The sequence below is a fragment of the Bos indicus x Bos taurus genome, chromosome X, assembly GCF_003369695.1.
Source record: "Bos indicus x Bos taurus breed Angus x Brahman F1 hybrid chromosome X, Bos_hybrid_MaternalHap_v2.0, whole genome shotgun sequence".
In the NCBI taxonomy this organism is placed as follows: domain Eukaryota; kingdom Metazoa; phylum Chordata; class Mammalia; order Artiodactyla; family Bovidae; genus Bos; species Bos indicus x Bos taurus.
In genome coordinates this window covers 37283554-37307446 of record NC_040105.1, presented here as the reverse complement: position 1 = coordinate 37307446, position 23893 = coordinate 37283554, and the positions used below count along the sequence as shown (strand labels likewise).

Below are 23893 nucleotides of genomic sequence, written 5' to 3'. Positions count from 1 at the left end.
CCCTGCTCATCACAGCTAGAGAAAAGCCCACACAGCAACAAAGACCCAGCGCAGCCAAAATAAAGAAATAAATTTAAAAAAGAAAAAAACTAATTTACTTCAAAATTTGTTTTAGTCCCTACATTCATTCATCTAATAAATATTTATTAAGTGCTAACTATATGCTAATCACTGTTCTAGGCTCCAGGGATACAGCAGTGAACTAAATGACAAAGCCTGTGCTCTTGGGGAACATACATTCTCTAAGGGGAAGGGTTGTGGGCAGCCAGGAAACAAGTAAATATGTAATATTTCAGATGATTCATGCTAGGGAGAAAACAAAGTAGAAAAGAAGTTAGCAGTGTTGTTGCTGTTTAGCCATTAAGTCACGTCCAACTCTTTGCAACCCCATGAACTATAGCCCGCCAGGCTCCTCTGTCCATGGGATTCTCCAGGCAATACTGGAGTGGGTTGCCATTCCCTCCTCCAGGGGATCTTGCTGACCCAGCGATCAATTAATTCCCGCATTGGCAGGTGGATTCTTTACCTCATACACTATATACAACATAGTGTGTGTATACACACTATGTTGTTATTTTATATAGGGCCGTCAGCAAAGGCATTGTGATAAAGTAAATTTTAAATATGTCATATAGTTTTTATACCCTTAGATTGGAAGCTGTGACCTCCTCCTCCTTTGGATTATCCAATACATTTTCACACATTAGGGCACTTACATTTATTCATCTACTTGGTTTGTTTATGGAGCAACAGGAGAGGAGACACCTGCTAGGTACCTACTATGTGCCAAGTACTTTATATACCACATGTGTCATTTCAGGTCATCCTCAGGTCACCCTCTGAGGAATTATTGACCTCAGTGTATAAATGGGTACACTGAATTTCACTGAATATAAAGGAACACTCTAAGGTCATATAGTTGTTATGTGTCAGAGGCAGGATTTGAATCTCAGTCTATTGAGATTCAAAGACGTGCAAAATCGCTTCTCGGCCTTTTGGCTAAGATCAAGTGTAGTATCAAAGGCATGCAAATCAAGTGGGACGCCCTAGACAGTTGAAAGTGCTATCAGAGGAATCATACTGCTCTTGAATATTAAGTGCTGTAAATGAACTTTTTATCCAAATCTCTCCTGGGGCACTCACAACTCTCTACCTTGTATTTATATATATATATATATATATATATATATATATATATATATACATACATATATATATACATATATACATATATATACATACACACACGTGTGTGTGTATGTATGTATGTATGTTGATTCTCCCCAGGAGGTGATTTTTTAGGGTGCAATCTGGGTCTGAATCATCTTTGGTGTCTGGTGATCTGGCCTTCAGCAGGAACTTATTAAACATATGTCCAAAAACCGGACAGAAGGGAGTTCCCTGGTGACCTAGTGCTTAGGACCCTGAGCTTTCACTGCATGGCCCTGGTCAGGGATCTGAGATCCTGCAAATTGCATGGTGTGGCCAAACAAACAAATACTGGACTGAATGAAATAAATGGAAAAGCTTAGAATTAAGTCACTAAATATTAAGTCTCTCCTCAGACAGTAATAATGTTTTTCAAACAGTACACTAAAAAACCCATATGGCAACTAAAAATGTCACTTGTTTCCATCATTTAATTAATAAAGAGCTAAACCAGAAGAACTTTAAAAACAGTATTTGCATATGAAATTCACAGTATTGACTAAGTGGACTTTAAGTGTTCTTTGATGCAAAGTCTTAATTGGTGCTGCTGTTGTATTTGGTTTTGTTTTGGAACACATGGAACCCCACCTACTGCTAGGCACATGAGTTTTGTGGACCTGTGGAATTAGGTCTCAAGTGTTTGTGAAAAGGTGCAATGGTTTGTTTTTATATTTTACATTTATGTTTCTTCCAGATTCCACAGTCATAATCACCCTTTGTAAACCACAGACAAGGGGACAAAGAAAATACTAAGTTTGACCCTGTAGCCATACTTAATCTTCAGAGCAGAACTCCAAACATGTTTATTTCCTTCTTGAAGTCACTACATTGGAAATAGTTTGCAGCCAAGCAGGTTGAAGAGTATGACACACACATGACTGGACTCATGGAGAAACCCAGGAGCTGATGATTCCAAGTGAGAGGCAATGGATTTTGTAGGATGTTGTACAACAGTGTTTTTATGATCCCCAGTATCCATTCGCCAAAGATCATTATGGTTGTAAAGGGCTTTTGCCTCTCCTGACACGGAGGAGAAAGGATTGAGAATAGGAAAAGGATGACTCTTATGCAAGGGCATAGGTGGGATCTGAAACACAGATGCAGGCCAGGAGGGAAGAAGAATGAAGGGGCAGGGCCAGTGGACTGAAAGCATAATATGGCTGATATCCAATTGAAAATCTCCTATCTGCATTGTACTCCCCCACTGTTATCTCCAAGCCTTAAACAACATAGTTTTCTGTGAGCAGAGTTTTGATAAAGAGAACCTTGTCTATACAGCCAGCCACTATGGAGAAAAATGTGGAGGTTCCTTTAAAAAATTAAAAATAGAGCTACCATATGACCCTGCAATCCCACTCCTAGGCATATATCTGGAGAAAAACATGATCCAAAAAGATACATGCACCCCAATGTTCATTGCAGTACTGTTTACATGGAAGCAACCTAAATGTCTATCAACAGAGGAATGGATAAAGAAGTGGTACATATATACAATAGAATATTACTCCACCATTAAAAAGAATGAAATAATGCCATTTGCAGCAACGTGGATGGACCTACAGATTATCATACTAAGTGAAATCAGTCAGGCAGAGAAAGAGAAATCCATATGATATCCGTTCTGCATGGAATCGAAAAAGAAACGATACCAAAGAACTTACAAAACAGAAAGAAACTCACAAACTTAAGAGAATAAACTTATGGTTATCATAAGGGGAAAGACTAGGGGGAAGGGATAGTTAGGGAGTTTGGGATGGACATGTCCACACTGCTATAATTAAAATGGATAACCAACAAGGTCCTACTGTATAGGACAGAGAACTCTGCTCAATGTCATGTGGCAGCCTGGATGGGAGGGGAGTTTGGGGGAGAATGGATACATGTATATGTATGGCTGAGTCCCTTTGCTGTACACTTAAAACTATCACAACATTGTTAATCAGCTATACTCCAATATAAAATAAAGTTTTATACAAAACTTTATAAAAAACAAGATACAAAAGGGTGATAAAAATATAGGTATGAAGAGCTTTATGTAAGGAAATTTGGTGGTGATACAAATAGACAGAGAGAAAAGGAAAAAAGAGGCCCTTGTCCATAGTGTGGGGATGGGTCAGAGAGAGGCAGCAGCATGGAGGCTCAGTTACTAGGCAGCAGATACCTGTAATGAGCTAAGTGAGGGGACAAGAGATAACCAGGACAAACTTGTGATACATGTCATGACACTCAGGGCTCCTCAAGCATACCAGAAGAGGAAATTGACTCCCAGCATGGCAAATAACTGGGCTTCCCTGGTGGCTCAGAGGTTAAAGTGTCTGCCTGCAATGCGGGAGACCCAGGTTCGATCCCTGGGTTGGGAAGATCCCCTGGAGAAGGATATGGCAACCCACTCCAGTATTCTTGCCTGGAGAATCTCATGCAGGGAGGAGCCTGGTAGGCTACAGTCCACAGGGTCGCAAAGAGTCAGACACGACTGAGCTACTTCACTTTCACTTATGGCAAATAACCACATTCCTGGCTTACTAAAGTGAGAGGCAATACCACGCCTCCCCAATCTCTGAGAGAAGACTGAAGAATATAGACATACTTCAATTACATCATAGAAGAGGTGCCTTGAATTCCAGGCATAATAAAGGGTGTTACCAGAAGGCACATCCAGTAGTCATGTATGGACGTGAGATTTGGACCATAAAGAAGGCTGAGTGCCAAAGAATTGATGCTTTCAAATTGTGGTCCTGGAAAAGACTCTTTGAGAGTCCCTTGGGCAGCAACAAGATCAAACCAGTCAATCCCAAACGAAATCAATCCTAAATATTCATTGGAGGGACTGATGCTGAAGCTCCAGCATCACTGAAGCTGAAGCTCCAATATTTTGGCCACCTAACAGGAAGAGCTGACTAATTGGAAAAGACCGCGATGCTGGGAAAGATTGAGGGCAGGAGGAGAAGGGGATGGCAGAGGATGAGATGGGTAGATAGCATCACTGACTCAATGGACAAGAGTTTGGGCAAACTCCGAGAGATAGTGAAGGACAGGGAAGCCTGGCATGCTGCAGTTCTTGGCGTCACAAAAAGTCCGACACAAGTGAGCAACTGAACAACAAAGTATAATCAAACTCTCCCCTTTAAAATGGATCGTCCGTCAACTGTAACGTCCTTTATCATAAAGGCTCTCTATACAACATCATTTTAAGAGAAGGAAAGTGACAACTGCCACAAGATCTTTCATATTCATCTTCTCTGTAATAAAATAATCCTATATTGAACCTTCATAAAAAGTAATCCCAAAAGAGTAAGCACATGCCAACATTTTTGCACATCTAATACTTCTGAAAAAAAATTGGAAATTTGATTTTTGGTGTTGGAGATGACTGATGGGGAGAAGAAAAGGCTTGACTAATATGTTTTGAAGTGAATGTCTCAGATACAAAACTCACAAAGCCAAAAACAACTATTGTTCCCCCAATGAATAAGAAATGAATAGCAACAGGAAACAAGCAACAGTCATAAAATAATAAGTTAAAATGAACCCTAAATTGATACTTCATTGTCAGTGTGACTCATTCCTTTTCCTTCCAACTTGTCATTATGTTAACAAAGAAACAAAGTCACCTTGACCATCTAGACTTCTTGGGTATCCATTTTTTCATCATCACTGTTCCATCTCATATTTACTAACATTTATTTAATTCAATGACGTATCAGGCAGCTTGCTGATTGACATAAAAGCTAGTTAAACGTGCTTTGTCATAAGGAAAGGTAGAGGGCTAAGGAAATATTGTGATATAGAAATTACAGCTAACACTTTTTTAGTATTTACCAAGTGCCAGGTAAGAGAGGTAAAGTAACACACTCGTGTTCTAACTAATAAATGGCAACAGCAGAATTCCAGCTTCAGTCCTTTTACTCAGTGTGGATTCACGTCCTGGCTCTGCCTGTACTTAGAAGACCAGATTTGATCTTAATGACATTTTTAAAGTCCTATATTTTGTGCCCTTAGGGGAATATCAGATTAATATTCTTCCCATTTAATTCTTCCACCAAGAGGATGTTCTGGGAAACTCAGTAGCACAGTGAGAAAAGCAAAAGTTGTTCCTGGATGAGCCATCCTTTCCATTTGCTACAAGGTTCTAACTCAGGAAACCCCGAGGGTTACAGGATCACATGATGGACACTAAGCTGGCATCACGAAAGGAAGTGCAGTGTAGAGGTAAACAGCACAAGGACTTCCCTGGTGGTTCAATGATGAAGAATCTGCCTTCCAATGCAGGGGACACAGGTTTGATCCCTGGTCGGGGAACTAAGATCCCACATGCCATGGAACAACTGAGCCTGCGTGTTTCAACTACTGAAGCCTGTGCACTTGAGAGCCCATGCACAACAACTAGAGAGCCTGTGTGCCACAATCAAGACCTGACATAGCCAAAAATAAATATTAATAAAGAAAAAGAACAGCACAGACCTGGGAGCCAGAATGTCCTAGTGTGAATCCTGGTTCCTCCACTTCATAGCTTATGATATTAGGTTACTTCACTTCTCCAGGCCTCAGTTTACTCCCCTCCAAATAGGAATAATAACACCAAACTCTTAAGGCTGCCAAGCCCACAGGCCAAAGGCAACAGTACTTTGGTCCCTCTTACACATAAAGTGTCTATGTAAAGGCATTTGGGACAAAAGATCAGTGAGACAACGCCTTCCTTCTCCATTACTAGAAAGAGTTAGTTGCTGAGTTGCATCCAACTCTTTGTAACCCCATGGACTGCAGCCTGCCAGGCTCCTCTGTCCATGGGATTTCCCAGGCAAGAGTACTAGAGTGGATTGCCATATTTCTGCTGTACAGCAAAGTGATTCAGTTATACATACACACACACACACACACACACACACACATTCTTTTTCATATTCTTTTCCATTCTGGTTTATCACAGGATACTGAATATAGTTCCCTGTGCTATACAGTAGGACCTGTTGATCTGCTCGAAATGTCATAGTTTGCATCTGCTAACCCTAAACTCCCACTCCATCCCTCCTCCACCTCCCTCCCCTTTGGCAACCACAAAGTCTGTTCTCTGTGCATCTGTTTCATAGGTAAGTTCGTTTGTGTCATATTTTACACCCCATATATATCATTCCTAGCCTAAGTCTTGATTCAAGCCTGGCATCTTTGTGAATGGAAGTTTCAGAACTTGTCACAAATATGTTTGGTAACATATTACACAAGAAAATCTACCTCAAAAAATAACAATAATAATGAGTGCCTACCACAAACTCCCAGACAGCTGAATGGATTATTCCATATTTAACATCCCTTGTGAACTATCTCCATCAATTCACAAGGGACATTAAACCAAATGACTAAATGTACAAAGCTATATGGGCCAAGTAGCTTCTTGCCAATATCACAATATGTTTTGATCCTCCAAGTAAATGTCCTGGTCATGTTGCCATAGTTGGGAATGTTTATAGACTATATGCTTTTCTAAAGCATACACACACACACACACACACACATATATATAACATATGTGTATATACACACATATATATAACATGTGTGTATATATATTTCAATATATTCATATATACATATTCCAACTCCTTTCATTAATATCCAATCAAGAATCCAGATACTGGCTACATAGCTAAATATCAATACTTCATTTTTCACCCAGATGTACTAAAATCCCCCCCTTAAAATACTGCATAAATGCAGTAGTTTTTAGCATCTGTACTGTTAGCAGCAGTATGGTTTTACCTATTAAATTAAAACACAAAAAGGTCACCAAAATGTTTCAGCAAATATTTAGTTGGAACAAGGTCTTCAGAGGAGGGAAAAAAAAGAACAAATAAAGGTTTCAAGTGGGCCAATCTCACAACTGGCACTTAACAAATATATACACCTACACTCAAAACCTTTTCATTTAATGGAAATGTCTTCGATCAATCAGTTAATGCCACATAACCCAGACCAGACACTTGATAAGGCCGGTCTAGCTTGTGGTGGGAGTGACGTTGGAGGGCAAGATTGAGCTTTACATCCATTAGCCCACCACTGTCACCTTTAGGTATTTAGGATACCTAAGCCAAAGCAACTGGCATATACATATAGGGTATAGACAGAAACAGGGATGTATCTCTTCCTTTACATCTTCTCCACAGGACAGCCTGAATATTCTTTTCTATAGGCCTTTGCTTATGACTTTTCACTTATTATGGGGAAAGTGCAATGGGGTCAAACTCCTTGTTTACAGTATCCAATGTAACTAAAGTGTTGTATCACCTGGAATTATTCTCATGCTACTCACCCTGCCAGATGTCATGGGAGGAAATGGCAGGGAAACCTTCAGCGAACAATATCAGAACCAAAATGCTTTCTTAGAGCTAAGAAGATCATACATAGCAAGTCTGGTGTAGAGCAAATGAAGGGTCCATCGTGCCTCCCCTCAGGATTTCAAGTCCTGGGAATGTCATCCTTGACTGTCCCTATGCGGTGACGGCAGACAGTCAGGAGATCAGGGACTTCTCTCGTGGTTCAGTAGCTAAGACTCCATGCTCCCAATGCAGGGGCATGCATGCATGCGTGCTCAGTCATGTCTGACTCTGGGTGACCCCTGGACTGTAGTCCATCAGTCTCCTCTGTTCATGGGATTCTCCAGGCAAGGATACTGGAGTGGGTTGCCATTCCCTTCTCCTGAAGGGAGATCTTCCCAACCCAGGGATCAAACCTGAGTCTCCTGCATTGGCAGATGGATTTTTTACCGAGTCACCTGGGAAGCCCTCAATGCAGGAGGCCCAGGTTCAATCCCTAGTCAGGGAACTAGAACCTGTAGGCCACAACTAAAGATCCTGCATGCCGCAACTAAGACATAAATAAACAAACAAAAATTAAATATATGTTAAAAAAAAAAAAAAGAAAGAAAGAAAAACTACAGTCACATATCCAAAAGGCCTGGGTGGAGGTGGGGAAAAGTGGGGCCAGAAACACCATACCACCTAATACCTTCAAATAAATTCTTCTTAAACTAGTAAAAGAGGATTTGATTGTCCTCTGCTAAGAAACCAGACTGATACAGCTATACTGCTTGACAAGCAAAGGTTAAAATGCACAAATGCAGCAAAACTACCAGAAAAAAACCTTGGAAAAAGGAATCCATTTCCAATATAGTGATTAAAAATTGTATGGTTGACCTAACCACCTTTGGTCTGCTTCTACCCTCTCCTTTCTTATTTCTCTTTCATTACCCTGCTATTCCTCTCCTAATCCTTTGCTTTGGAGTCTAAAATAGCTGAATGATATATGTTAATACATGCATTGAAAAATCTCTGGAAAAATACCAGTAACAGTTAATAAGAGATGTATCTGAAAAGGATTAAAGGATATGGGGTGGAAAGTAATCTTTCACTGTGTGCTCTTTGATGGTTGATTTTTTTTAAACCACATTAGTTAATTATTCTTTTGGTTAGAAATTAAAGCAAAAACCTGCCCCTAAAAAGGAAAGAGAGACAAACAGTAAAACAAAGTCCACATGTAACCATTGGTTTTACTCTTTTTTGTGTGCTTAAAAACTATAGGGCTAGCCATAGTTTGGTATAGAAATTCATGCTATTGGTCATAAATAAGATTGGGATTATTTCATTAAAACTTCATTACCATGAGTCCATACTAATATAAATAAATGACTGAATAAGTAAATGGGACAGAGGAGACCATTTTCCTACACAGAAGAATTCTACCTAATTTATATAGATACTCCACCCTCAAGGAGATGGAACATAATTCCCCACAACTTGAGCACGGACTGCACAGAGCGGCTTCCTTTCTACTGTACGATCCAGCAATCCCACTCCTGGGCCTATATCCAGCAAAAAAAAACAACGTAATTTGAAAAGTCACATGTACCCTAATGTTTATTATATACTTACAAGAGCTAAGACATGGAAGCAACCTAACTGTCCATCAACAGATGAATAGATAAAGAAGATGTGGTACACATACAATGGGATACTACTCAGCCATAAAAACGAAGGAACTAATGCCATTTGTAGCAACATGGATGGACCTAGAGATTATCAAACTGAGTAAAGTTGAATCAGAAACAGAAAGAAAATATCATATGATGATGTTTATATGTGGAATCTTAAAGGATACAAATGAACTTACTTACAAAAAGCAGAAATAAACCCACAGAGAAAACAAGCTTATGATTACCAAAGAGGAAAAGTGGAGGAAGAGGGATAAATTAAAAAGTTGGGATTACATATAGACACTTTTATATATAAAATGGATTGCCAACAAGGACCTAATATATAGCACTAAGAACTCTACTCAATATCTTGTAACCTATAAGAGAAGAGAATGTAAACATATATATATATATATATATATATATATATATATATATAACTGAATCACTGTGCTATACACCTGAAACTCAACATTGTAAATCAACTGTATTTCAATAAAAATTTTTTATAAAGACTGAACTACCTCTGAGAGTGTTTTTACTGGAGAGTTAGGAGGGGCGCATGGCTCTGCTCAAGATAATGCACCACAGGGGAAAGGCCTTGAAGCAGAAGAGGCTCAGGGTGCCAAAGACCACTGTTATAGTGCAGTCACTAGAGAACTATTTGAAGGTGGACATCCCTGAATGGGGAAAATAGAGTGGAGAAAGGAGACGGATGAATACAATGGTAAGACGAACTCCTCTGAGGAGGAGGCAGGACTTTCACCAAGAAGCATGGAGGTCTGTCTGCAGGGCAATGAACAGGAAGTTCCTCTCAAAGAGAAGGCCTGTGAGATTCGAAGGGAACTGGGATGTATTGCAATCCCTACCTCCTCCCATGAAGGGTTGCGTGTGAGTGCTAAGTCACTTCAGAAGTGTCCAACTCTTCACAACCCCATAGACTGTAGCTTACCAGACTCCCCTGACCATGGGATTCTCCAGGCAAGAATACTGGAATGGGTCACCATGTCCTCCTCCAGGGGATCTTCCTGACCCAGGGATCAAACTCACGTCTCTTATATCTCTTGCATTGGCAGGCGGGTTCTTTACCACTGGCACCACCTGGGAAACCCCCCATGAAGGGTTGGAGATACTTAATAAATGCTTTCCTTGTGGACTATGGATTAGATAACATTGGGTATTGACTTTAAATCATTTCCTTCATCTGTTGTAATTTCCTTCGTTTTGCTTACAGCAAGGTTCTCAACTTAGGGTCCACGGTCCCCAAGGATGTATGGATAGAATTTAGAAGGTCAATGAACTCGGATGGAAAAAAAAAATTACATCCTTATATTCACTAATCTCAGAGACATTACTCTGTCAACAAAGGTCCGTTTAGTCAAGGCTATGGTTTTTCCAAGAGTCATGTATGGATGTGAGAGTTAGATTGTAAAGAAAGCTGAGCACCAAAGAAATGATGCTTTTGAACTGTGGTGTTGGAGAAGATTCTTGAGAGTTCCTTGGACTGCAAGGAGATCCAACCAGTCCATCCTAAAGGAGATCAGTCCTGGGTGTTCATGAAGCTGAAACTCCAATACTTTGGCCACCTGATGCAAAGAGCTGACTCATTTGAAAAGACCCTGATGCTGGGAAAGATTGAGGGTAGGAGGAGAAGGGGACGACAGAGGATGAGATGGCTGGATGGCATCACCTACTCAATGGACATGAATTTGGGTGAACTCTGAGAGTTGGTGATAGACAGGGAGGCCTGGTGTGCTGTGGTTCATGGGGTTGCAGAGTCGGACACAACTGAGCGACAGAATTGAATTCACTAATCTCTAACCAAAATTTAGTATTTCCTTCAAATATGGATATAGGCAACAAACCACAATAGTTTCAGTATCTGTGTGGCTTTGTCACCAATAGAAATCACACATATTTCACACATCACATTACAGTTATTGCATATATTGTGAAATACATGGGCTCCAAAAATCACTTCAGGTGGTGACTGCAGCCATGAAATTAAAAGACACTTGCTCCTTGAAAGGAAAGGTATGACAAACCTAGACAGTGTATTAAAAAGCAGAGACATCACTCTGCCAACAAAGGTCCACATAGTCAAACCTATGGTTTTTCCAGTAATCATGTATGGATGTGAGACCTGGACCACAAAGAAAGCTAAGTGCCAAAGAATTGATGGTTTCAAATTGTGGTGCTGCAGATGACTCTTTAAGAGTCCCTTGGACACCAAGGAGATCAAACCAGTCAATCCTAAATGAAATCAATTCTGAATATTCATCAGAAGGGCTGATGCTGAAGTTCCAATACTTTGGCCACCTGATGCAGAGCCAGCTAATTGGAAAAGACTGTGATGCTGGGAAAGATTGAAGGCAAAACAAGAAGGGGGTGGCAGAGGATGAGATGGTTAGATAGCATCACTGACTGAGCAAACTCGGGGAGATAGTGGAGGACAGAGGAGCCTAGTGTACTGCAGTCCATGGGGTCGCAAAGAGTCAGACATGGCTTAGCAACTGAACAACAGTATATTGTGAAATATCCCTTTGTTCATTACGACTTTAAAATTTGGGCAGTCAGTAGGCCCACTATTAGATCTTACTGTGTAGTAAGTTAATAAAGAAGAAGTGAAGTGAAGTGAAGTCACTCAGTCCTGTCCAACTCTTTGCGACCCCATGGACTGTGGCCTACCAGGCTCCTCCGTCCATGGGATTTTCCAGGCAAGAGAACTGGAGTGGGGTGCCATTGCCTTCTCTGGGGGATCTTCCCGACCCAGGGATTGAACCCAGGTCTCCCACATTGTAGGCAGACACTTTACCGTCTGAGCTACCAGGGAAGTTAATAAAGAAGTGCATTGCAATTCTGATCATTGTATTTCAATATAATTTGTTTCCTTTGTAATCCAATCTGTTTGATTTTATGTATTTAAACTACTATTCTGATAAAGAGACCATCACCTTCGTCAAAGGGTCCATGACACAAAAATGGGGTAAAGGTTATCAACTTTATGCTACAACAAGGAGTAGGTTTAAAAATCAAGAGAGAAATGTCCTGTTAATAGCCTCACCACTTCCCCGCCATTATACTAGCAACCAATACAAACACACACCCCAAAGAGAGAAGGGGACTGTAGCCCACGAATGCAGTGTTCAGACTAGCAATAAAATGACAGTGGTCATACAGCAGAAAGCAGCGAGGAGCCTCAGGACATAGAGGAACCACAGGCAAAGCAGATGATGAAACGGAGGACACAGCAAACTGTTCTAAGTATACTAAAGGACGTAACCCTTAAGGGCCATGTGCTTAGTCACTCAGTCGTTTATGACTCTTTGCAACCCTATGGACTACAGCCCTCCAGGCTCCTCTGTCCATGGGATTCTCCGGGCAAGAATACTGGAGGGGATAGCCATTACCTTCTCCACGGGATCTTTCCGAGATTATTTACCATCTGGGCCACCCAGGGAAGCCCCTCAGGGCCATAAGGAAACTAAATATTGTGCCCTGCCATTCTAACTGGTCACAATACTCTGGAAACAAAAAGGGAGGAAACATATCATGTGATGAAGAACAGTGACTCAAAGCCATTAGCTCAGAGCAAGGGCTGGAATAGGCTTTCACCAAGACCACGCTCTGTTAGCACAGCATCTTTGTTGGTGGTAGTTTCGTTTAAAAAAATTATTATATAATCTGATATATACAAAATATTCTATATCATTTATAAAGTATAAGGAATAATGATAAATGAGTTTCAGTGAACCTATCACCAAATGCAAGACCTAGAACATTCTGAATGTCAGTGCATCTACTGTGTGCTCCTACCTCTCCCATCCCTGTCTCCACATCAGAGGAAAGCACTAGCCTGAACTGGGATTTACCTTACTTTACAGTTTATCATGTGTGTGGGATTCCTCTCAAGGCATTGCTTAGTATTGTTTTTAAGCTTTATAAAAATTATGCCCAACTGCACGAAGTTTTTGGTAACTTAGCTTTTCATTCACTACTTTGTTTCTAAAAGGCAGCTATGTTCTTGTATATAACAGTGGTGAATTCATTTTTATTCTATCATAAAATAACGAATAACAAATTTTTTATCTATTTTCCCATCAATGAACAAATAATTTATTCCAGTACTTTTGTATTATCAGCTATGTTGCCAAGGACATGTCTAAGGAGATTTCCTGGTTCACAGGCAGAAGAATTTGAGAGGTTATACCTAGAAATAAAATTGCTGGGTCAAAGAATATACGCATGTTCAATTTCACAAGATAATGCCAAGGGGACTTCCCTGGCGGTCCAGTGGCTAAGACTGCACACTCCCAATGCAGGGAGCCTGTGTTCGATCCCTGGTCAGAGAACTAGATCCCACATGCTGCAACTAAGTGTTCCTGTGCTGCAACTAAAGATCCTCGCGCAACCAAATAACTAAACAAAATATTTTAAAAAAAGATAGTGCCAGTTTTATTTTCCAAAATGATTTTACCAAACGTGCACTCCCCTTATCAAGGTACATAGAGGGGTGGGATGGGGTGGGAGGTGGGAGGAAGCTTCAAGAGGGAGGGGACATATGTATACCTATGGCTGATTCATGTTGATGGATGGCAGAAACCAACACAACATTGTAAAGCCATTATCCTCCAATTAAAAATGAATTTAAAAAATTTTAAAAAACAAGGTACATCAATTCCTATTGATCCATGTACATACCAATACTTGACACTATCAGATTTCATAATGTATTGCCATCTTTGCACACTCAAGATAGTATATTGCTTCATCCTATTAGGGGCATAGAAGTGTCAGCAAGTGCCAAAACTTTTATCAGTACAACTAATTCAAAGTTATACAAAGTCTTAACCTAAGGTCTCCCTGAAATGCAGAGCCTGAGACAAGGGTTTGCAGGCAAGCAATTTATTTGGGGAATTGATTTCAGAAAATAGAATTAGGGAATTTAGGAAAGGGAAGCAGAAAAGAGAAAATCAATACAGGGGCATATTTTCAAGTTGGCCACAAACTGTAGGCAATGGGGACCTTCACCTTTCTTAGACTCTATGTGAATGACTTAGAAGCTAACAAAACTAAAATGCAGTTCAAAATTATCTAGTCAAGGATGGGAGAAAGAAGCCTTTATCTCTGGCTCCCAACCCATGTTAGTCAAGGATTGATTCACGGGCTTTAAATACTCTCACAGTCCATAATACCTATGTGAGTGCCAGACAGTTCCAACAGGCCTCTGTGTTGTAACATCGAAGCAGTCCCAGGGTGGAAAGTGAACTATCCACTGTAAGGTTCAAGCAAGGTCCTGTCTGGTTACACCCACATGAAATTGGTTGCAGGATCAATGGCTTGACTAAAAGGGAGGCTGAAAGGATGCACAGTGAGACACAAGATGTGCCCAATATACGCAGCTACTAAGTGGCAGGGATGGAACGCAAACATATGTGTCTATCACAGTTCAAACAGTAGGCATTTGGTACATAGTATGTAAACACTGTCCACTGCCTGCCCAACAGCCTTCACTACCTTTCTTCTCGGCTAGGACAACACTAACATGCTCAGGAAGCCAGCAAAGAACTCTGAAATGGAGCTGGCACAGTAGCTGCAGGGCTCTGTCACGAGCCCAGATTCCTTGACTTTTCCATTCTCACCACATCAGTACTGACATACATCCTGAGTCCAAGATGGCTCTAGCCATCATGCCTGCATTCCAGGCTAGCAGCTGGAGGAAACAGGAAGTATGCAAAGGACCCTCCTCCCAGTCAAGCCATCTCTCTTTAGGCAGGCTTCCTTAGAAGTCCCCACACAACACAACGGTTCTCTGTGGCACCGCTCAGTCATAGGATCACACCTTGGTACAAGAGATGCTGGGTCACAGAGACTGTTCAGTGGATGCATCGGCACCAGGAATAAAACTGCACCATCACTAAGGCAGAAGGCAAGAAAGGATGCTGAATGGCAACTAGAGGTCTCTGCCAAAGGAGCCGTTTGATGTGGGGCAAGCTCTTAATCTATACTGCAGTCTTCCTCTTTGTACATTGGAAGTAAAAGTACTACTTCACAAAGTTATTACGAGGACCAAATGAGATCATGTAAATAAAATTGCACAGTTGCTGGGATGCAGAAAATGATGAATAAACGCTAGCAGTGCAAGCTCAGATAACTGATCTTATCAGTGTCTCTGCATTTCTCAGGCTTGAAGGTGCTGGATGCTGACTCACTCCCATAATGCTCGTAAGTGTTTAAAGTCAGAGTGGAGGCTTAGTAATTTACAATGAGAAATGAAACTTTCACACAGACCAGACAGCTTGACCAGGTTATTCACTCCCTGAAGGCAACAGACAAGGAGAATCATAAGGTTGACTGCCAAGCATGAAATCAGGAGAAACAGAATTCATTATACAATTCAACTATTTAATGGCATTAGGCTTGGACACTCTCTTGCATCGTCTCCACAACTGAGTTTATCTAATCTGGCAGGTCCGATGATCAGGCTGGAAGTATCACAGGTAACCTCTCCCCTGGACAGTGCTGGGAGGTTTTACCAATTGCTGGCAAAACTCACCAAGAATGTAGAAACTGTGCGAAGACCCTGAGGGTAAACTCCAACACTTTTGGCATCAGCAAATTCATTCTGGAATAGGAAGCCCTATAAACCTGGCATAACTTTGGTAAAGTCAGAAGTGAGGGAAAATAGGGCAGCATGAAACCGCTTTAGATTTATTGGATTAAAAGTTGAATTCATTTTTTACTTTAAAATGGAAATATTTTAGATGCTTCATACCAGAGATAAGAGAGAACATTAATAAGAACTAAAAACATAAATGCTACTAATTGAGCAAACAAAAATATAACAATGTATATATACATGCATGTGCCAGAATCTCACTTGTGACAATTTTTTATCTTCTAGGCTGTACATATACTTTCTGTTGCCAGTTTTGCTCTAAATAGGGTACAATAAAAAGTAGGAAAGCAATGTGGCATAAAGGAAACAGTGTTAAACTTTGGCATCAAAGTTGCTTTTCAGTCTTGGCTTGACCTCTTGTAAGTAATGAGATCTGAACAAGTTATTTAATGTCTCAAAACTTTTTCTCCTCTGTGATAGACTGCAAAAAATAGCCCCTGTTCTTTATCCTTCTCTACATCCATTTCTTTGGTCATAACTTCGTAGGATCCTCCCACTCTGACTCTGGGCCTAACCATGGGGCTTGCTTTGGCCAACAGGACAAGGTAAAAGTGAGGGTATGCCAGTTATGCATCTAGGCCTCAAGAGACCTATTTATTTCCATTTGTTCTTTCCTGTACCTCTGCTGGCTGCCCTGAGGACACGACCAGGTAGCCTGCCAGAGGATGAGAAACATGTGAAACAGAGCCCAGGCACCAGTTACTCCACTCAAGGTTAGTCTAGGAATATTATTCAGTGATTTAAGGGGAAAAAAAAGAATGAAATAATGTCATCTGCAGCAACATGGATGGACCTAGAGATTATCATACTAAGTGAAGCCAGCCAGACAGAAAAAGACCAATATCATACAGCACAACTTATATGTAGGATCTAAAAAAAATGATATAAATGAACTTATTCACAAAATAGAAAGACTCACAGAACACAAATGTATGGTTACCAAAGGAGAAAGGGGAGAGGGGAGGGATGAATTATGAGTTTGGGGTTAAAACATACACACTACTATATATAAAATAGATAACCAACAAGGACCTACTGTACAGCACAGGGAACTATACCCAAAGCTTGTAATAACCTATAATGGAAGAGAACGTTAAGAAAAAGAGTGTGTGTGTGTGTGTATACATAACTGAAAACACTGAAAGGGTTAGCCTACATCAGCCAATATCCAGATAAATCCAAGACATGTGAACAATCCCAGCCAAGATCAACAAAACAGCCTAGTTAACCCCCAGCTGACCTAGACACATGAGCTTATAATACGCACATTGTCATATGCTACTGAGATTCTATGGTTGCTTGTTATGCAGCATTATTATGGCAGCAGATAACTGACACACACGTATCTGATATATTAGAGGTTACAACAGCTAAATGAGATATCAAAGGTAGAGTGACTAATATACAAAAAATATATATATATAGCTATTTGGGGGGACAAGTTTCTACTTAAAAAAAAATACAACCACATTCTTGAAATTATACCCAGCCTAACATAAGTTTTTGGATGTTTCTAAACCATTTAGTCTCACATTTGCACACAGTCTTTTGTTTTACTCTCCCAAAAAAGTAAAAACATCTGTAGACCATGAATTCTACTAATTGAACTTTCAAAGAGCAGGCAAACTATTTTTCCACCTCCAGTCATTTTGGAGAGGGGGGTATTGTTTGATGTAGCTCACCATTGGTCTCACATAGAAATAAAAATTTAATTATATTAGAATTTAAAATTAATGTGTTTTGAGAAATGTGCAATGCCTCCCAGCCCCGCCCCAGATTGTACAATCCCTAGAATTGTTAATCCTCCCAAGAAAAAAATCACATATAAGAAGCCAGCAACTCATCTCATAAAATCATCTTTGAGCTGATATAAGGGCAAGCTGCAATTTAGCTCTGTGATTAGAAAATAAACATAAATAGAGATAAATGGGCTGATGTATAGACTCCCTGTTCATTCACCTCCATTTGCATAAGAGATTAAGAGACATCAGTGTAGCATTTTCTCTCATTTCCTCATCCTTTGTCTTTTGAGCAGATAAAGTAATTAAGCCTGGCAAAACAAAAAGTACAACACTATAAACTTCACAAACAATGATGTATGTAATGAACTAGATTCACTCCATACCACAGAATCTCAAAATGTGAGAGAGACATGGTTCACAAAGCTCTTCTCAGTATCTGAACAATCCCCAAAATTGAAATGTGTATTTCCACTAGGAGCCCCGGCTTCCTGTGTGTTTAATATAAAGTGTATAGAGACTGATGGAACTTTAAATAACTGAAATTAAACATTTAAAAAATAAAAAAAAGAAGGGATGGTCCCTATACCAGCAGCACCATGAGAAGTAGTGCATACTGATGATTTAGGGCGATGGATTTTCTTTGGGAGCCTTCTCTGTTCCTTACTGTGGAACATGTACTACAAAAAATGTTTGAGATGATCCTTAGCGCACACATGAAAGCTGAAGTTGATGAAGGAAAAGAGAGCATATATCTCACTGCCAGCTTGAAGACTTGTTAGAAACACAAATTCTTGGGCTCTAACCCTTAGGCCCTAACCGTACAGAATCACAAATTCTGAAGTCAGGATCCAGCAATCTGTTTTTAATAAGCTCTCCAGGTGATTCCCATGCCTGCTCAAGCTTCAGAAGTACCAATCTAGACAGCACCAAAGCTGCTTCCAGCATTATCTGGGGGCTGGCAGCATTGGCATCACCTGGAGTTCGTGAGAACTGCAGACCCTCATGCCTCACCCAGAGTTAGTGAACTGGAATCTCAACTATAGAAAGATCTTCCGGTGAATTGTCTGCACAGTAACTTTCAGGTAGTGCCGTACTCATACCTGTCCAGTGGTTCCTGTTCTGGGCTGAATTGTGTCCCCACACCCCCAACCCCAGTGACTTCCCTGGTGGCTCAGATGGTAAAGCTTCTGTCTACAATTCGGGAGACCTGGGTTCCATTCCTTGGTCGGGAAGATCCGCTGGAGAAGGAAATGGCAATCCACTCCAGTACTCTTGCCTGGAAAATCCCATGGACAGAGGAGCCTGGTAGGCTACAGTCCATGGGGTCACAAAGAGTCAGACACGACTGAGTGACTTCACTTTCACTTCACTTTCACCCTCAACCCCACTCCAACTCACAAGTTGAAATCCCAACCCCTAGTACTTCAGAATTTGTGCATGGAGACAGAGCTTTTATAAAGAGGTAATGAAATCAAAATGAGGGGTGGGCCCTAATCCAATATGACTGGTGTCCTTGTAAGAGGAGACTGGGACACGATACATCAGAGGAAAGACATGAAAACAGTGAGAAGGCGGCCATGTACAAGGCAAGGAGAGGGACCTACCTCAGAAGACGCCAGCCCTGCCAACACCTTGATCTTGAACATCTAGCTCTCAGAACTGTGAGAAAATAAATTCAGTTTTTAAGTCATCTAGTCTGTGGTACTTGATTTTGGGAGCCGGAGCAACCGATAACAGCTCCCAAAATCAGGTGTGTACTGCAATCATCTGCTGCTGCTGCTAAGTCACGTCAGTCATGTCCGACTCTGTGTGACCCCATAGACGGCAGCCCACCAGGCTCCCCGGTCCCTGGGATTCTCCAGGCAAGAACACTGGAGTGGGTTGCCATTTTCTTCTCCAAAGCATGAAAGTGAAAAGTGAAAGTGAAGTCGTTCAGTTGTGTCTGACTCTTAGCGACCCCATGGACTACAGCCTACCAGGCTCCTCTACCCATGGGATTTTCCAGGCAAGAGTACTGGATTGGGTTTCAATGGCCTTCTCCGGGAAGTCCAGGTATCAGGCCTTAAATCTGGACTTTTAAAAGCTCCCTGGGTGATTTTTAAAGTGCAAAACAGTTTGAGAACCACTGATGCTAAGTCGGAGAAGGCAATGGCACCCCACATCAGTAGGTCCTCTCTGCAAATACATCAGGACTTCTACTGGAAAAGTCAAGAATTCAAGCTGGCAGTGAGATATATGCTCTTTTTTCCTTCATCAACTTCAGCTTTAATGTGTGCGCTAAGGATCATCTCAAACATTTTTTGTAGTACATGTTCCACACTAAGAAACAGAAGGTTCTCAAAGAAAATCCATCACCCTAAATCATCAGTATCTACAACTTCTCATGTTCTACTTGGCCCTCCAGCTAAGTTGCTCTCCAGACTCCTAGGATGCAAATTAGAGACTCTGAGTTTGTGTAACCCAGAATTTTGGGGCATAGGTGCCAAACCAGTAATTATGTTTTTTAATTGCTAAACTCTTTTCCATTTGTCCTTGCGAGGTTGTGACGCTCCCAAACTCACAGCACAACTATCTACTTACTAAAGGTTTACTCTCTTTCTCCAGAAGCTGGAGGATCTGACCGACATTTATAACAATAAAAACCATACATGCCATATATATATTATATATAGAAATTTATTTTTCTACCTGCAGTCTCTAAAAGTTACCACTCTACAAAAATGATTTAGCACCCTTAAAATACCATACCCGAGAGAGAAAATAATCCTGTTCTGAATATGCTTTTGCTACACTGTTTAATATTTAATGTGATAGTTGGACCAATCATTAATACCATCACTGGCTAAAACAGAACCACTTTCTTTCATGACAGTTCAACAGACTTGCCAGCTAGTTCCCAAAATCTCTCTCCAAAGCCCCTCTCCCTGGCCTCCTTCCCACAATACAAGGTAAAAAAACAGATATTTCCTGGCCTCCCCATGCCACAGTCCAGTCCCATGGATTGATAGGTGGCCCAACTCTGACCAATAAGATAAAAGGGAGATTCTGTTGAGGAACATTGGGGAAGTTATTTCTTATCTGATAGGAGAAAGTTGCAGGAGGAAGTTATTCTACCACTTTCTACCCCATTAACTGCATTTGAATGTGGGATAAGGACGTAATGTCTAGAGCTGTTACAGACATCTTGAAACCAGGAAAGTGAAAGTCGCTCAGTTGTGTCTGACTCTTTGCGACCCCATGGACTATACAGCCATGGAATTCTCCAGGCCAGAATATTGGAGGGGGTAGCTTTTACCTTCTCCAGGGGATCTTCCCAACCCAGGGATCGAACCCAGGTTTTCCGCATTGCAGGTGGATTTTTTACTAGCTGAACCACAAGGGAAGCCCAGGAAACCAGGAGGGTAAATCTAATCCCCTGACACTGTTGGGCCACTGAGCCTACTCCAGTAATCACCTGCTGTCAGCTTTCTCTAATTTGTTAAAGCTGCTTTTAGTTGACTTTTCTGTTGCAGGAAAAAAAAAAAGGTCATAACTAATATATAGATGTTTTCCATATATGTCAAACCCTTATTTAGAATAAGTATAGTCTGAGAATCCACACTAAGAATCATTGAATTAGAAGGTTTATCTTATAGGAGTGAAGAAAAAGCATGCCCAGGAGATGTTCAAGGGATGCCAAACCCAATTTAAACTGCCAAATTCATGTATTCATTCATTCATTCAGACCCCCACCTAATTTTATAGGCTCCAAGGATATACAGATGAATAAGACATTACCCTGCCTTTCAAGAAATTTTACTATTTTGAGCAAGACTGTTGTGCAAACCAAGAGTCACAACAGGCAGAGGAGAAGAGTCATGTTGTCCAACAGGTGGGAAATCTGACTCAGTTTGGGGGGTCTCCCTGGGAAGAGCTTTGAAAAAAAAAAAGGATCACCACAGTTTCCATTTAACTCTAAAAAGTTACCCCTGAGAACTGACTAAACATCTCATGTTTTATTAATTTTCTGGGGGGAGGAGGGTAAAGGTTCATCTCTATAATCACAGATTATAAACCAAATGATGATTCAGGAAAGCACAATTAATGATAGGCGACCCAATCAACTGCCAGAAAAGCTGCCCCCACCATCTTTCTCTATCCCACAAAGCAGGAGAAAGACACGAGTTTTTTTTTTGGGGGGGGGGGACGTGTGGAGGGTGAGGAGACGTTGGACTTTCCGCCCATATCAGCAGGCTTGTTCATCTAGAACAGAACTGTGCTGTGAATTTAGACCACCTGTTAACACTGCATCAAACCAAACAGTACTGATGTAAAGCAATCAGTCGACAAGACGAGCCACAAATGCACGGCATTCTAGGAGGTTCTTTCCTTTGCTACTTTTAAGCAAAAAAAAGAGCAGCAACAATTAGTATCTATTTAATAGTCACGGAAACACTTGAGCTTAATGGTCAAGAAAGGGGCATGCACCCTCCCCGCGTCGATTTTTCTAAAAGCAGCTGGTGGGAGCACCTCCCCCCCCCCACCCCACACACACACACACACACTCGTAAAGGAAAAGTAAGAGGTAGCTTTGCAGTGTTAAATCCTTCTGAGAGACAGTGTTCATTGATTTTCTTGAAGAGAAATAATAGGTTTGGAAGCATCTCTGAAAATAGAGAAAATAAGACCCGCGGTAGCCTCCTAAAATTTTCCTGAAATACGATACATTCAAAATAAAATATTCAAGAGAGTCCTTCAGTGAATTGTTTCAACATGATCGTGGCATTCACATTAATTGTGCCTCCGGAACATTTTGATTCAGTCAGCGGTGCCGAGATTGATATGCAGCAACTGCAGTTACCTTACAGCTCCGGCAGGTCCTGGGCTGGCTCCAAGATCCCAACTCGGGCTACGGTAGAGCATCTGCCACCTCGCAGAGAAATGAAGAAACCGCCCTGGCAAGGGATTCCAGCTCAGCCTTCCAGCTTTCTCGTCACCCTTGTCCCCCAACCCCCCTCCAAACGCGACCTCTGAGAATAATCCAGGAAGAAAGTGGGGGAGGAGGGACACACGAAACAAATCGAACATTCCTAGCCCCATAAACGCCGCATCCGGACATTTGAAGATACCCGGGAAATTAAATAGGGCCCCAGAGTTTGGCTTGTTTGGGGTCTTAGCGTGCATTTGATCTTCTCTGTTGCGTTTTTTTTAAATCTAACTTTCTGTCTCCAACGGAGAGAACCAGAGGTGAAAGCAAAGGCAGACCGAGGCACAGACTGGGAGACCGCCCCCCTCCTCCCCGCGAGCCACCCAAGCATCCAAAGACCAGAAACTTACCTGGCTGTCACCTAGACGGAAGAACGCTGGTCCCCCCTCAGGAGGGGCAGGTATTCAAGGTTGAGTCGCCGAAGCTGGAGATGAAATTAGACCCCAGGCGGGAGGCGAAGTCCCTCTCCGAGCCCAGGGGAGCAGAGTGACTCACGCGCTCGGTGCCCGCCTCTCGCGCCGCGCGCCCCTCGCGCCGCCCGCCCCCGGCAGGTACCGGGTCGAAGCGCTGGGGGGCGTCTCCGGCCGCCCTTAAGCTCAGCGCCGTCTACCGGACTCCCCTAGGCGGCGGCGCCAGAGCCCATCCAGCGGGGGCTGCGCCTGCCACAGCTCGCCCCTGGAGACGACCCTGCCGGACATGAGCTGCCGTCGTGGGTCTCCCCTCTCCACCGCTACCCGGGGACCCGCTACCCCTGGCCTACCCATCTGAGCTCAACACACTTTCCACGTGCCATCTGGACACACAACGCCAAGGCCCGTACCCCTTCCCCTCCGGGGAAGGCAGGACCAACCCTGCAAGACCCCCTTGCCCTGCCACCCTCGGCCTCCCCCTTGTGGCCGGGGCACCAGAACCTACCCCTCCCAAAAGTGAGCACAGCTGGCTCCAAGATCCCAGGTGTGTCCTTTCCTGTAGGTCTCCCCCTCCTTGTTAAGGCTCGTTATTAAGTCCTTTGCACAGTGAGGCCAAAAGTCTGAGTTTGGATCAGAGAATCGTTCCTTGCAGGGCCATGCCAAGAGACGGGGTGGCTCCTGCCCTAAAAGCCCCAAACTCCCCCCAAGGGTTTTCACAAATCACTTATAAAAATCGCGTGAGGGAAGGAGGTCGCAGGGTCTGTGATTAAATCCTGTGCAAGTCTCTGATTGGTAGCTGGTGAGGTAGCTGGGTGGTGTCAAAAAGGATACCTTCATCAGTCCTTAGGCTCCAAGAGGCCTGGGGCTTTGTGCTCATCAAGTAGTTAACATCTTCCATTTGGTGGGGGGTTTTCACATTTACGA

At 42.0% G+C, this 23893-nt stretch overlaps 1 pseudogene; it reads left to right on the top strand.

The window, feature by feature from the left end:
* Positions 1 to 979: 979 nt before the first annotated feature.
* LOC113888311 lies at positions 980 to 1197 on the top strand (annotated as a pseudogene).
* Positions 1198 to 23893: the final 22696 nt, after the last annotated feature.